The following is a 16,919-nucleotide window of genomic DNA, read 5'->3' on the forward strand; positions in this document are numbered from 1 at the left end:
ACTCCATTTTGCCAGTGTCACAAAGTACAATATGTGAAAAATAAAACAATCTCAGAATGGCCTGGATAAGTCAAAGCGTTTTAAAGTTATTCACACATAAAGTGACACTAGTCAGATTTGCAAAAAATGGCCTGGTCCTTAAGGTGAAAATGAGCCCAGTCCATAAGGGGTTAAGGGCGCACTAGATATAACACTATACACACAAAGAATATATACAGTGGGCTGAGGATGCAAATACAGGTGATGTGGTAAAACCAGAATTAAACAGAAAAGGGTCAGTTACCAGTAATCCTTTGGGTGGTGATGAATAAGGTGTTGCTGTAAGGCTTGGCTTTAGTCACATGGGGGCAGTGATGTCAGCAGTTTGTCCACGGTCCCTCCAAACACGTTACGCAACATGCTGGACTCTGCTTGCCTGGCCATTTTCAACTGTAGTCGGCCCCTTCTCTCCCTGCCTCGGGAAGGGGTCCCCCCTCCCTGTTGGTCCTGGCAGCCAAATAACCCACAAAACTAATTAGGGCTCATAGCTCCAGACCAGAAGGTCACAGGGAGATGGTTCTAGGACCAACAGATCCGCCTGGCTACAGGTAGAGCCTAAACATGGTATCAGTATTAGGTTTCTATGGGGAGATCTCTGTATCTCCCCCTTCCGGGCACCCTACTACCAACCTACGACCAGGGGCATGTCCATCTTGGCTCCGGGGTCACAGATATATAACTGACTTATGCCTGTGATGGACGGGCGATTCATAATTCCTTATGAATCGCTGGTCCATAATGTCTAAAGGAATCTCATTGATCTGGGCAATGGTTGACACCCCCTACAGAGAGTTTTTTTCCAGTTAAATTAGCTGGGTTCCTGGCTGTCTGGGTAAAGGTGTGAAATGTACACAAGTGGCCTGCTTGAGCCAGACCCCCTGCAGAATTCTCTGCTTTCTGACAGCAGATGGCTGCATTTCGTTACCCTGTATTTATACCTGTGTACTGATAATACATTTTAATCAAATCAAAATCATGGTTGACATTAAATCATAATTTCCACATTCCTCACAGTTGGCTATACACATGAGATAACTGTTGGCAAAATGGTTGTTCAACTGACAGCTATATGTCCCGATCCTCTCATATATATACATGCGGAGAGATGCCAGACACATCTTATCTTCCTGAGAACAGTGGGATTGGACGTTGAAATTTAACATGCCCAATCCTTATCTCACCTGACATCAACCATTGGAGGAGAGCTAGGATGCTACCATACACATTAGATGACTAGTCCCACCAAAATCAGAGGATTCAGCTGACATAGTGTGACGGTCACGTACACTACACACAGGGGGGGAGGATAGTGACCACTGCGCTCCACCCTCACCCCTGGCCCTGCCTACTTGCCTCCCAAGTCCTAATGACAGGGGACAACTAGACGGCAGTCCCTAACTTAGGATACGTGCTGGGAAGACAGACAAGACAAATAACGGAACGTGAACAGACCGGGTCAATACCTAGAGAGCTACGCAGTACTAAGGAATGAGCAGAGAATAGTCAGGAAAAGCCAAGGTCAAATACCAGGATAGAAACAAAGTACAACAGGAGTCCGCAAAGAATCGTCAGGTGGAAGCTGGGGTCAGGATACCAGGAGAGATGCGCAGTACAGGAGGAGCAGGCAAAGGATCGTCAGGGAACAGGGTCAGGTAGTATTCAGTAGTCCAACAAAATGCCAGGACCCTAGAATTAACAGGCAACCTATGGCCAGCAGGCTGCCTGTATTTATAGTGGGGAGTAAGGGGCATGTGACGTGGCCAGCGTCACATGACCAACAGACCGACCAGTTGGGCACCGAGTGATCAGCTCGGCACTTAAGGCAGACCTAGGAGCAGGGAGCCTCCCAGCTAGCAAAGCCGCCCTGGGAACGAGGTCAAACACAGATCCTCGCTCCCAAAGCTAAGCAGCAGGTCTGCGGCTGATGGGAGACCAAGTGCGCCTTCGGCACCCCGTTACAGATAGATCTAATATTGTGTATGGCCAGCTTAAGTCATTTTTTCCTCCAGACATTAGATTTATGGCCAATACACATAATAATTGCCACCAGAAAAGGCAATCAATAAAGGGGTATTCCCACCTGGACATTGATGACATATCACTAGGATATGTCATCAATGTCAGATAGGTACATATCCCACCTCTGAGACCTGCTTCTATCTCCAAAATGTTTACTCCTCAACTGATAAGAGAGCAGGCATGCACATCCAACGTCTGGGCACCACTATGCGAGTTCTGAAAATAGCCGAGGGTCTTAAAATTTATGGACATTCAAACACTCTTTTTAATTGGGAATGTGTCATCAAGAAATGACCTATTGTTTAAATCACAATTTCACGTTTAACATATTTTTAAATAATTTTTGTTATTTTTCATTTCCCACGGCAATATCTATATTTAATAAAATCCTGCATGTTTTGCACTGGCAACTAATGAAATAAATAATAAAAAGGCGTTCACTTCTGTTCAGATCACTTTGCAATAGTTACCTGCTTATCTGTCATTCTAATTCTGCCTGTAATTATATCACCTCTGCATATAGATAAGACAGGATCCACCATTCACAATAGCTGATATCACAGCTTATCTATTTCCTCCTGACCTCTGCACAGGACACAGAGGTGAGTGCCGTTTTCTGAAGTGAGAAAACCCCTTTAATTTAGTTTGGAGGTTATTTCAGTACATTATAGGGTATAGATATGTTCAGCATATAAGTTGTGAGCATATGGTGAACATACACACTGATAATTATAAAGCCTTACATAGAAAATCTTTTAGCATGATTTTTGAATATTTTTGCCTGTTATAATATAATATTATTGTATTTAAGTGTATTTTTTGGCAGCACAATTTTATCAACTTCTCAATCATGTCTCCAAAATACAGGGGAACCCTATAAAATATGAATAATATAAATAATTATTTTATTATTTTATACAGTATATTCCCTTTGCATCATACTGATCACATTTAACCTGTGTTTCTTACATAATATGTGACTAATTAAAAAGCTAAATTAAATTAAAGTCTTTCACCTAAAATGACAATTATACACCACAAACATCATGATATCCATTACATTCCCCATATTATAATTTTACCTTTCATATTGCTGTCCATCGCCTATTTTCTCTTAAAAACGCTTTGATTCCATATGCTAATTAGGTTCTTAAAATGCTCAAGGGTGGTGTTTATGCGGCCGATACCCAGGCCCCACGGCGCTGTTCTAATCAAAACCCTCCCCTTTCACCCCTCTGGCCCGCTCTAGGTTCTTCAGATTGCATCCTCCCGTCATTGACGAATCCGGCACCTGCGCCATTCAACATAATCCTCACGGCAAGGTACTCCATTACCCACTAGGGCAGAGAAAGCAGAGCGATTAATGCGCATGCGCCAGCCCGTACCTCCCGATCTAGCCAGCGGAAGTAAACTGCCGCAAGATCAGGAAGTACGGGCCGGCACATGCGCATTAAACGCTCTGCTGTCTCTGCCCATAGTAGGTAATGGAGTGCGCAGGTGTGAGGATTATGTTGAATGGCGCAGGCCTGGATTTTTTCAATGACGGGAGGATGGAATCTGAAGAACCTATGGCGGGCCAAAGGGGTGAAAGGGGAGGGGTTTGATTTTAACAGCGCCGTGGGGCCTGGGCACCGGCCGCATAAACGCCGCCCCCCTGGGCACCTTAAGAACCTAATTAACATATGGAATAAAACAGTTTTTAAGAGAAAATAGGCGATGGACAGCAATATGAAAGGTAAGATTATAATATGGGGAATGTAATGGATATCATGATGTTTGTGGTGTATAATGGTCATTTTAGGTGAAACACTCCCTTTAAGTGTTCTTGCATGGCAAGACCACTTACTGTTATCTTACATATATAGTCTTATTATTATTATAGCCAAATTTACCACCCTAACTCCTCCCAGAGTTTTTAAACTACATAGACAGTAATATATCAAAACGTGCGGATTGTTCCCGATTGGTGTGCTATTACTTCGCTAAATGGTTCACAAAACATCAGCGTTTTTGTGGCGAAATAGGAATGAATGGCGGAATGTTCAAAACTACAGTGTGAGCTGACAAAAGCTAGAGTGTGAGCTGAAAATCAGGACATGATTTCTAAACTGCCACCACTCCCTCATTTTCAAGCCCACCTACACAAATCTTATATCAAAACACTCAGCTATCCCTGCTGCCACTAAAAATGTCTAATGATTACGGCGCTCACACCGCCCATTGACATTCATTGAAACTCCACTCTAGCCACCTCAAATTTGAAGGGCAATTTCTAAACTGCGACTGTTCCTTCATTTTTTATATTTCAGAGACATACTATGCCTCAAAATGTAGGTCTGTGTCTTGTGATTCTCACAATATAAAGCTCTTCGGTGTAGGATTTACAATTTTTTAACTACAACTGTTTGAAGATGGCAACCGTCAGTGAAGAGAGCAAGTTGGAGCAGTTTGTTTTTAACTGCTCTTCTCTGCCCTTGCTGTAGAGTGAGTTGCCATAGGAACCCAGGTGTGTCAGCAGCCAGCAGAGTGACAAAAGCTAGAGTGTGAGCTGAAAAATCAGGACATGATTTCTAAACTGTCACCACTCCCTCATTTTCAAGCCCACCTGCACAAATTGTCTGCTAATGTTTTTATAAATGTATGTTTGGGCAACAACATTGCAATTAAATCTGCTGTATAAATAAATAAAAGTTGAAATGCATTTCTCACTCTATCAAGTTTGCCATGTGCACTTTTTAATTTTGATCAATTAATTGGTTAGTGTCATATTTACTATTTTTACTCACTCCAAACACTCCACACAGTTACTCTGCCCACTCCATAAAGTTACTCTGCCCAGTCCAACCTTTCCACAGTTACTCCAGCCACTCCAACCACACAACAGTTACACAAGCCACTCCACCCAGTTACTCCGCTCACTCCAGTTGTAGACTACTGGTGGAGGCAAGAACACTTCACACAATTTCCCCAGAAATTGTAGCTTTTCTAGTTACTAACTAATGTGTTACTAAATTGGTAAAATAAATTTTCACTAATAACTACCCCCCATAGCACATTGTTTGGGGGTAGGCACTACTGCATTATTGGGGTCATACTGTACTCTTCAAGGCTTGCAGTAAAGACTTTTGACTTCTAAATTAGTTCAACTTCTCCTAGTTATTATATGGTTTACAGTAGTTGCCTGGTTGTAAGGTGTGCCCCATTAACAAAAAACAACAACAAAAAACACCTGTCTGCAGTCCCGCCATTCCAGCATTGCTGCCCTGTTGCCAGATACTTCTGATCCCAGCTGGACCAGAAGTGACTTCATCCCATGACCGCTGCAGCCAATCACTAGCCTCAGAGGTCATATGTGCTTGATTAGCACTTTACTGCTGGTGATGATGTTTTTTTTTGTTCCAATGGTGGTGTTTAAACCTTCCAATCATTGGGGTTGCCCTAGGACAACCCCTTTAACGTAGATTTACTCTGAAATTAAATGCTGCATTCAGTCAGTTGGATTTCGGGGCAAACCACCAAATAATTAATTTTCTATGACTCCACAGCTTAGTTGTCAGTTGGCAGCACAAAGGAGGGAAACCCAGTGAGATGATACTTTGGGTAATATTAGGAAAGTGTGTTCTATATTGACTTACTGGAGTTTATTAGCACTTGTGAGATTTTAAACTCAAGTAAACAAAAACATGTATGGAAATTTTACCCAAGAAAAGCCCATAATACAAGAATAAAAGAGCAGCCTGTTCCCAGAGATCAGGAAACACTGCTTAAAAGAAGCAGATAGTATAAAGCAACTGGACTGACCAGTTTGTTTTTTTCTCCACTGTTCAGCGGCTCACAAAATTTGAATCTATACCATATAGTAAAGGATTGGAAGAAATGACCTCAGAAATGCAACGGGTGCTCCTGCAAAACTTACAATGTGTTCCAGATTAAACACAATCTCAGGGTTGTGCTGAAACATTGTGTCAGCCCCTGCTTTGTGATAAGCAGTGTCAATATTTGCCTGCAAATACAACACATATGCACAGTGACAGCTTTTGTATCTGAATTTTTTTATTTTTTTTTAACTTCTCCATTTGACAAAGTCATTTATCCAAAGTAATTATGCCCATCATTTTTTTTTAGCAAATTAGAATTCTGAATGTCTGTAGTTGCCTGGTTCTGCATTTTGGTAACTATGTTATACTGGGGCATATCTGCTAATGCTAAGACTAACACATTGCTATAACAGCCATTTCCTAATATCCCATGAACATTGTACTTCCAAAAGCACTAGACTATTTCCATCAGTCCCATAGACATTGAATGGAGTAGAAGTGCACTCAACCACTATTTTTTTTTATTTTTTTTATGCACTTATATAGCGCTGACATATTCTGAAGCGCTTTACAGACATTAGCATCACACTGTCCCCAATGGGGCTAACAATCTAGTTCCCTATCAGTGTGTCTTTGAAGTGTGAGAGGAAACCCATGCAAACACGGGGAGAACATACAAACTCCATGCAGATGTTGTCCTAAGCCGCCATGCTGCCCCACTGAGATGGAATGATTATTAAGTGGTGGTCTGTCCTCAGGAGAAGACAGCTTAGTTTACTTTGTCATAGACTGAACTCGTCATTGCAGAGCTGCTTCTATTGACTTTAGGAGCAGTGCTGTCATGATGATCTCAGTCCTTTACAGATGGAGCTCTTGCTTTCAGAGCCACAGCTATTGCTGAAAAGTTGATCAGCTGGGCTGGCAGACCCACATCGGTCAGCTAGTGATAGCCTATCCTAAGAATAAGCCATCACTTAATAAAAGGTGGACAGCCCCTTTAATTTTGTTGTCAGAAACAAAAACCTTCCCTCCTGAGATGTATTGTTTAACACTATGTCTATGCAAGAGATCAGGAGTCCTGTATTGTTATAAAGATATGTTAGAAAATGAATCAGCACAACATTTTGAGCAAATTGTCAAGTTCTACCTCTTAGTTCAGTTGCATTTTTTAAGGTTAATCATATACTTAAGGTAGCTGTTGGTTGACAGCTATTACTACCGATCCCCCCATACACATAGTAAGAAGCCTCTGCCAGACTGCTCTTGGAGCAGCTTATCTACCTGAGAGAAAAAGGATTGGGCAGTTGAAATTCAACATGCTCAATCCTTATCTCTACCAACACCTGGAACTGAGAGAGAGTAGGGAGATTCCCATACACATCAGTCACTCCAGCCATCCAAAATTGGCCGGTTCAGCCAATAAACATCCAATTTCTATGGCCAGCTAAACCAGAGAAAATCTGGTATGTGCTGCCCGATGACCACATTGAAAAGAGGTTGAGGTTGCAAGCATATCCATAACTGTGGCTGAACCGTTACACTCAAAGCTAGATTTTGACTATCCTGACACCATGGTAGGGGAACAAGAAAGCTCTAGTCTATCTCAGTCTGCATTATTAATCAGATATTTCTAAGGAAAATTTTAGACATCCTATAAATTAAAATGAAATCATAGCGGGCAGGACACAATTAAGCATTATTTATGTATTCAATTTAATATGTTTACTCTTTTATTCATAATAATCAGTATTTTAGCTTTCAATATTTTATGTTCACTCTAATCAGAAAAAGTGAATTCAGTGTGCCCTATTACTCACAATGTAAGTCGGAAAACTTAGGTAAATTTCAGTTGTTTTTGTGCAATACTCCTAAGGGCCTTTCCACTCCTTCTTAAGTCATTTCCTTTTAATGAAGATATTCTAGTAAAACTGTTGTGAGAAAACAGTGATGTTCCTGGTTGTGTAAGCCCTGAGGTGCCTGAGTGATACAGTCAGCACTTGGGTAATATTTTATGAGTGGCACAGAAAAAGTCTCAATCTCTGCTTTGGTTAGTTAATACGCATATTATGTGTCATATCTGAAAGATGAGTCTGCAAAACTGGGAAATCCAGATTTCCATCACAAAGAGGAAGTACTGTATGCCTCTGAACACAGACCAAACTTTCTAAACTTCTTAATTCTATTCTTAGCCAGGAGTACACAATACTTTAAGTAACCAACAATACGGTCCATAATTAATGTTAGGCGCTACAAATAAAATATGAAGGCCTGTTGTATCCTCTACTCTCTCCTGTTTAAAGGCCAAAGCCCATCTGTACTAATAGAGCAATGACTGGGGCTAGATAAACAACCCTTATGAGTGCTTTTAAATACTTCTCATCTGGTAATCTGCACTCATTACAGGACTTCAGGATTGTAAAAAGACATTAGAGATCATTAAATCCTTAACTTAAGTAGTAACATGCATTCCTCGCAGTAAAAGGGAGGGTCCCAGATAATTTATCCCCCACACCACAAACACAACCTCCTAATAATAACATGCTTCCTACAACAGCTACCATAAGCCTTTGCACAGCACCCAGCGACAAGAATCAAATTCCAATTATATGCAGGAGGTCAAATGCTGTTGTATGGAAGGTTGCTGGCGCTGTCATAAATCAGATGTATATATATCATTAAAGGGGTCATCCAGGATTTTAAGAATTTTGACTAAGAACAGGAAATGGTAAAACATAAAAAATAAACATTGCTAAGCGGTTAAATCCCCCACTGCTCCGGTGCCACATCCCCAGTGGACTCAGTGGATCCCCTTGCACAAACGTATAAACTTGTAAGGCAAACCAGCTCACCTGCTGCATAGATTACCATCCCTGGGTGCACAGAAATCCATGGCAAGACCTCGATTAGTGTAATTCGCAGTCTACGCGTTTCAAACTCTCCAGTTCTTATTCATGACTTGGAGTCATGAATAATAACTGGAGAGTACGAAAGGCGTAGACTGCGAATTATTTTAATGGAGGTTGCATCACTGTACGAATAACTCATCACCGTAATAAAGGAACCGATGGCTAAAAATTGCTTTGGAGTTCTGGATTGTTTTTCCCTTTTTTCTCCGATCCCCTTGCACACACATAAGCTTCACCGCTAAGGCCAGTAACTGGCTGCAGCAGACATAAGAATGATGTATGTGCTGTCTTCTCTGCAAGACTGAAAGGGGCCAGCAAAGTGGCAGCACAAGAGTGGTAGGGGATTTTGTGGTTGCGTAATGTTTATTTTTTATGTTATACAATGTTCTGCTCTTAGTCAAGTTTTTTCAAATCATGAACAACTCCTTTATAATAAAATCAGAAGAAGACAAAATGAATAATAAATTATTAAGTTCCATTTTAAAACCATACACATTCGATCAAAGTTGGCCAATCCCATCAGTCTTGTCAGAAATGGTCGAAAAACATTCCCAAGAACACCTGTTGGGGAGGAAGGGATAGGTCATATTAGAGGCAATAGTTGTGGAACCAACCAGTTTGACTATGGGCTATGCTGAAGGTCCCATGGTATTATGTCTGGTAAAATAAGGGATGGATCAATGATGGAAACATAAGGGACTCCATTATAGTCAGTGTGGGAAAAGTTTTTTGTTGACCAGCATTTATGACACAATAAAAGATTCCAATGCAGATTTGAATGCCGCCATAGTTAGGCCGTGTTCACATCTGCTTTGGATATTTTCATTGTTCTGCTCAATTACAGAAGATGAACAATGGAAACAATAGAAATGTCGGATTCAGCACATAACTGAAACCAACAGAGCTGAACAGGACCCATTGACCATAATGGGGTCCATTCAGTTTCCGTTTGGGTGTAAGCTTTGTTAGCAGAAAAAAAAAAAGTCCTGCATGCAAGATTTTTTTTGTTAATTTTTTTGGGCGGAATCCGAACATGCCCTTAGGTCTCATTTATTTTGTAACATTTCAATTATTATATTATTATCCTTTAAATATTCTGTTCTGCATTTTATTGAACTATGTCCTGTACCTCAATTATTATATAGTTCTTTGACTGTGTCTGTGCAACATGTTTTGTTTTCCGTCCCTCCCTTATATGCTTTGGTCATTTCTAAAACACTGTAGAAAGATAAGTAGAAGATTAAGAACTACCATGACATGGCAATCATATCTTTCATTGAGGCTTCATGTGTTGTGGCAGTAAAATTAACTTCATTCTCTATGAAGCAAATGGAAAAAACTTCACAATCAGGTTTTTGGAAACCAAAATCAGGAGTGAAACATAAAAGGAAAGAAAGTAGAAAGGGCAGATATGACTTCTCTTTTTTTTAAATTCACTTCTGGTTTTGGCTTCAAACTCAGATTGTGTGGCCATAGCCTAAAAGTGGTTTTACATTACCTCTTTTTTTCAAAAATGCTGAATTTTTAGTTGTTGGCTTTTTAAGCAAAAAGGTCAGCAGTGAGATGTTAGGGTACTTTCACACTAGCGTTTTTCTTTTCCGGCGCTGAGTTCCGTCCTAGAGGCTCAAATCCGGAAAAGAACTGATCAGTTTTATCCTAATGCATTCTGAATGGAGAGTCAGTCCTTCAGGATGCATCAGGATGTCTTCTGTTCAGTCTTTTTGACTGATCAGGCTTTTCAGAAAAACGTAGCATGCAGTATTTTTACCTCCGGCCAAAAAGCCTGAACACTTTGACTGAACGCCTGATCAGGCTTTTTTCCCATTGACTTGCATTAACGCCGGATCCGGCCCCGTGTGTTCAGTCAAAACGGATCCGGCTTTTGCATGTTAAACCCGAAAAATGTGAAAAAAAAGTTAAAGTCCATAAATGGCGGATCCGTTTTTTCCAATGCATTTTTCCATTGTGATCGAAAGCCTGATCAGGATTCAAATGTAATCCGTTTTCACACGTTTTTCCGGATCCGGCGGGCAGTTCCGGTGTCGGAATTGAACGCCGGATTAAAACAACGCTAGTGTGAAAGTAGCCTTATACAGGTCCTTCTCAAAAAATTAGCATATTGTGATAAAGTTCATTATTTTCTGTAATGTACTGATAAACATTAGACTTTCATATATTTTAGATTCATTACACACCAACTGAAGTAGTTCAAGCCTTTTATTGTTTTAATATTGATGATTTTGGCATACAGCTCATGAAAACCCAAAATTCCTATCTAAAAAAATTAGCATATCATGAAAAGGTTCTCTAAACGAGCTATTAACCTAATCATCTGAATCAACTAATTAACTGCTAAACACCTGCAAAAGATTCCTGAGGCTTTTAAAAACTCCCAGCCTGGTTCATTACTCAAAACCGCAATCATGGGTAAGACTGCCGACCTGACTGCTGTCCAGAAGGCCATCATTGACACCCTCAAGCAAGAGGGTAAGACACAGAAAGAAATTTCTGAACGAATAGGCTGTTCCCAGAGTGCTGTATCAAGGCACCTCAGTGGGAAGTCTGTCGGAAGGAAAAAGTGTGGCAGAAAACGCTGCACAACGAGAAGAGGTGACCGGACCCTGAGGAAGATTGTGGAGAAGGACCGATTCCAGACCTTGGGGGACCTGCGGAAGCAGTGGACTGAGTCTGGAGTAGAAACATCCAGAGCCACCGTGTACAGGCTATGGGCTACAGGTGCCGCATTCCCCAGGTCAAGCCACTTTTGAACCAGAAACAGCGGCAGAAGCGCCTGACCTGGGCTACAGAGAAGCAGCACTGGACTGTTGCATGTCATTCGGAAATCAAGGTGCCAGAGTCTGGAGGAAGACTGGGGAGAGGGAAATGCCAAAATGCCTGAAGTCCAGTGTCAAGTACCTACAGTCAGTGATGGTCTGGGGTGCCATGTCAGCTGCTGGTGTTGGTCCACTGTGTTTTATCAAGGGCAGGGTCAATGCAGCTAGCTATCAGCAGATTTTGGAGCACTTCATGCTTCCATCTGCTGAAAAGCTTTATGGAGATGAAGATTTCATTTTTCAGCACGACCTGGCACCTGCTCACAGTGCCAAAACCACTGGTAAATGGTTTACTGACCATGGTATTACTATGCTCAATTGGCCTGCCAACTCTCCTGACCTGAACCCCATAGAGAATCTGTGGGATATTGGGAAGAGAAAGTTGAGAGACGCAAGACCCAACACTCTGGATGAGCTTAAGGCCGCTATCGAAGCATCCTGGGCCTCCATAACACCTCAGCAGTGCCACAGGCTGATTGCCTCCATGCCACGCCGCATTGAAGCAGTCATTTCTGCAAAAGGATTCCCGACCAAGTATTGAGTGCATAACTGAACATAATTATTTGAAGGTTGACTTTTTTTGTATTAAAAACACTTTTCTTTTATTGGTCGGATTAAATATGCTAATTTTTTTAGATAGGAAATTTGGGTTTTCATGAGCTGTATGCCAAAATCATCAATATTAAAACAATAAAAGGCTTGAACTACTTCAGTTGGTGTGTAATGAATCTAAAATATATGAAAGTCTAATGTTTATCAGTACATTACAGAAAATAATGAACTTTATCACACTATGCTAATTTTTTTAGAAGGACCTGTATTGACCAATAGGAAGTTATAAAATGTAGTTTACTTGCATTTCTTTCTCTTGGCATTTTTAAATTGCAGCGAAAATACTTGTAAAGCACGCTTGTATTTCATCTAATTTTTACAAGCCATAAAAAATGCCAGGAAAAAACCTAGTGTGCCAGCACCCTAGATGTAAATTCACACCTAGTTATTTTATTCTTAATGAGACAAACACACCGATAATTAATTATATAGCATTTTTGCTATATTACGTACATTACATTTTTCCTCTCTAGTTGTGCCCCCTTCTGTCTACCCTTCTTGTCCACCTTCTCCTGTACTTAGAGGTGGACTTACATGCTCAGTAGCTTCCCTGATGTCTTCTCCTCCCCTCAGTGCTGGTGTAGTACCAGGGGCGTAGCTATAGGGGGTGCTGAGGTAGCAGTCGCTACCGGGCCCAGGAGCCTGAGGGGGCCCAAAGACCCTTGTGCTGCATAAGAAGACACACAAAGCACTGAGGGAAGGGGGGCCCAAGCCTAACTCTTGCACCAGGGCCCATGAGCCTTTAGCTACGCCCCTGTGTAGTACTCTCATAGTGAAGTAAGTGAAGCACAGAAAGGTAAGCAAGTCCTCCAGACAAGCAGATAAATTAGTTAAAAAATGAGTTTTAAATTATTGGGATAACTCTAGGAATACCAGACACAGCGCATGGAAAAATATGTTTATGGGGAAAAAACTTTATTTCCCAAATTTCTTACAAAAACCCCCAACAAAACCTTAATGCAGGTCAGATAAAATTTCCAAAAGTTCATCCAGTAATCAGTGCTCCCAGTAATCATGCTCTTACTGAAGGCTTATTAGAAAATCAGCGGTATTTTCAGATGTGATATAATGCATGATCCTTTAGACGTCATCAACACACACCAAAAATGCAGTCATTGACACTTCATGTGCCGCTATATGGTGGCTTCATATGGCACTATATTCTGTATAATATCCATATATGAAGATATTCTTGCTTGAATATTACATTCTTCTATAATCCAGCATCCATATTTTTTTTCTGTTGAATTCAGATGGAAAAACCCTGGTATTAGGTACAGTATAACCACATACATTCTAAGCACCTTGTATAAGTCAGAGCTTGTAATGAGTCGTAAAATAGCTGTGTGTGAGCCCTAATGTTTGTAAGTCAAGCTTGAAAGGTAGGTTTCAGTCTATTAAACATAATTTTACATACCAGTCTCACACTTTGTCATAATAACCTAGTAGTATGTGTTAATGGTATGTAACCCCCCTCAAAACCCACCATAAAGAATGCAATGATTTTAGAAACAAATCATATCTGCATTTCTTGAATAGCTAACCTGGCTGCAGAGTGTCTCGCTGTAAGCCAAAGCTAACGTATCTAATATGGTACATTTCAAGCGTCTCAAAAAGGAGCATAGTAGAGTTGGGCTCAGCGGAGGCATTACAGAGTATGGACTTACTGCACACAGGACCACACACAATATGAATACAATGGAAATATCGCTCTTATATTAAGCATTGCTACTGTAATAACTATAATCATTTATACTTTCTAGTTATATTAGAGAGACCTGTGGCCTCACAAAAGTAACATCTACATTTATGAAACATAAGGAGTTCATTACTAATACAGAACCTGGCTATTAGGCTCTGTTCACATCTAATTTATGGTCTCCATTAAAGGGAATCTGTCACCAGGAAATTCACGATTAAACAAGACACACAATACCTTTTTGGGCTGTCTCAGTTGAATGTAATGATACCTTTCACGGTACTATCTGGACAAAAACTACTTTTAATCCTTATGCAGATGAACAGTTAAGTGCACTGAGGATGAGCCTTAGCCACTGGGTGCACACTTACAACTTTCTCTGCCAGCCCCTCCCACACCTTGATTGACAGGACCAGTCATCAAGAAGGAAAGGAGAGGCTGGCAGAGGAAGTGGGGGCTAAAAGGCTACGCAGAATGGCTTTGGCCCAAGCTTTGCAGTTACTGGTTATTAGCATGTGGATGAAAAGTACTGTTTCTCTAGAATAAAGCAAGGTTAAAGGTATCATTACATTCAGCTGAGCCCTGCAAAGCATTGGGCTTGGTTTACTAGTAAATTTCCGGGTACATTCTCCCCTTAATGTATACTTTGGGATGGATGCATATGTTTTTTTACTAGATACTGCACAAAAAGTACTCTCATCAGGCTAATGTTACCATATGGATAGGTTTAGCATGTACACCAGGAGCTTTCCCAGTGTTGTGATGTCAACGTAGCCTTACAGTATCTATAACCTATAAGGACAACATACCATATGTGGTTGATGATATTAGGTTTCGTGTCTCCTGAGTATTCGAGTTTACTGTTGTCTGATGATCAACCAAAAGCTCCCATTACAACGAGTTTCTGACTTTATCCAGTCCCCATCAGATGTTTGCATAGCTGATCCCTTCTGATCAATACTTCCATCTGTTGAAGGCTACTGCGGTCAAAAAACACAAAATGAGACCTTAAGAGGGACACTGAGAATACTACTACATGAAAATCTACAGAATAGGGAAACATTTGGCAGTGGGTAGGATGTCGATGAGTACTTACAAATTATTATCGGAAGCTATTGACTTGAGCAATATAGTTTTTATTTATTGGATGGGGAATTGGGTTAAGCACACATACCAGCTAGGGTTAACTTTATGCACGTATGCTAAAGGGGTTGTCATCGTTGACTATTGATGGCATATAACTAGGATATGCCATCAAAGGGGAGTTCCGAAAAAGTACAGAGAGCGTACTCAGCTGTTTTTGAAAGCCCCATAGAAATAAATGGAGAGCTACGCAAGCACGGCCACCACTCCATTCTAGGGAACTGCCCAAAAAAAAAGCTGAGCAAGCGCTCGGCTATTTTCAGAACTCCTATAGAAATGGATGGTGGGCAGGATAGGTGGGACCCGCACCTATCTGACATTGGTGGCACATCCTAGTGGTATGCAACCATTGTATCAGATGAGACAACCCCTTTAACAGAGTCTCATAAAGATGCGCCAAAATAACAACTCCTTGCTGATTCAGACCAAAATGAATCCCTTACTAGAAAAGTTCAAAATGATAAAAACTTGTCATTTTTGGCATTGATTAGAACTGTTGATAAAATGGAAGAATGGATAACTGGGTCTCTTTTTAATAGGTGCAGTTCCAGTATTGGCAGGACCATTATCTACAGGACTTGTCCTGGTAAAAAAATAATTCAAGATTCACATGAAAATAGTAATGGAAAACTGTGAATTGGAGATGAATCTGGACTACATTACTATGCGGTGAAATCTTATTTTGTTTCTTGCAGGCAAATATTTACTGTAGTTTTCTATTTGCTTCACGGCAGATGAGCTTGCCATCTGTGAATCCCAGACTGCAACCCCTAGCACCCCTGTTACGAGCTGTCACTGACTTTTACTTACCAAGCTTATAATTAGTAAATAATGTTCTTCATTAAAAAAATGGTCACACACTACAGTCTTATGTCTTTATTTCAGGCCATTCTTTAAACAAACAGGAAACTAGACTAGTCAGCTAGATATACACGTCTATACTACCATATATATATACCGTAAGCATGTATCACATGCAGTTTTTGCAGCAGAAATGGCTGTGGATTTCACCCTCTCCATTGTAAAGATCAGCAGCATAAATTGACATGTTGCCGATTGCAAATCTACAATCTATGCTGCGGTTTTCTTACATTTTTAACATATCATCCACTTTTCTAGTACTAAACAACGCTGAGGATTTGTCGCATGAAAATCCATCAGCAAATCTGCATCATTTCAGTCATGTGTGCCTAAAGGTGCCCACCCATCAACAGCAGCATGTTGTCTTACAAGATCCATAAATGATACATCTGGAGGAATGCAGCAGAAAACTGGACTGTTGATTCTTGGTAATGGTTTGTAGTCATATGAAACCATTGAAAAGAATAACCAGTCCTGGGATGGACAAAGAACAAACAGAGCAGTCTTAGCCACAATGAAGTAAGGCTTCTGGATAAACCAAATCCAAGCAAAACACAGAGCAAAAATGATACCTCTATCTTCAGTGATGGCCATTTCTGGCAACATAGGGCCCAATTTATGTGCTACTCCGTCTTGATGGGCCCAGCACAGGCCTTGTCATAAATCAAATGTCTCCTCTGGCAGTCCGTGTTCCTGACTTAAATCTACTCCAGCTCATAGCGGACATAGTTTTCAGTCATTATGCCAGTTTCTAGAGTAAATTATTATAAATGTGTTGGGGCTGATGGCCTGCCTACACCCAACCCTAACCACATTCCTTTTTGGAAACTGGCGAGGGCGGCATAAAAATGTAAGTTGCGAATAAAAAAGTTGCAATGGCATTTAAAAAGTTGCGAAACCGAATTTCGGTGACTTTTTAATGCTAGAAAACTGGTATAGAGGAAAATAAAAATTCCCCTACCATAGAGCCAAAGTTGTCCATTGCAAC

This window comes from Bufo gargarizans, chromosome 4, assembly GCF_014858855.1.
Source record: "Bufo gargarizans isolate SCDJY-AF-19 chromosome 4, ASM1485885v1, whole genome shotgun sequence".
Classification (NCBI taxonomy): Eukaryota; Metazoa; Chordata; class Amphibia; order Anura; family Bufonidae; genus Bufo; species Bufo gargarizans.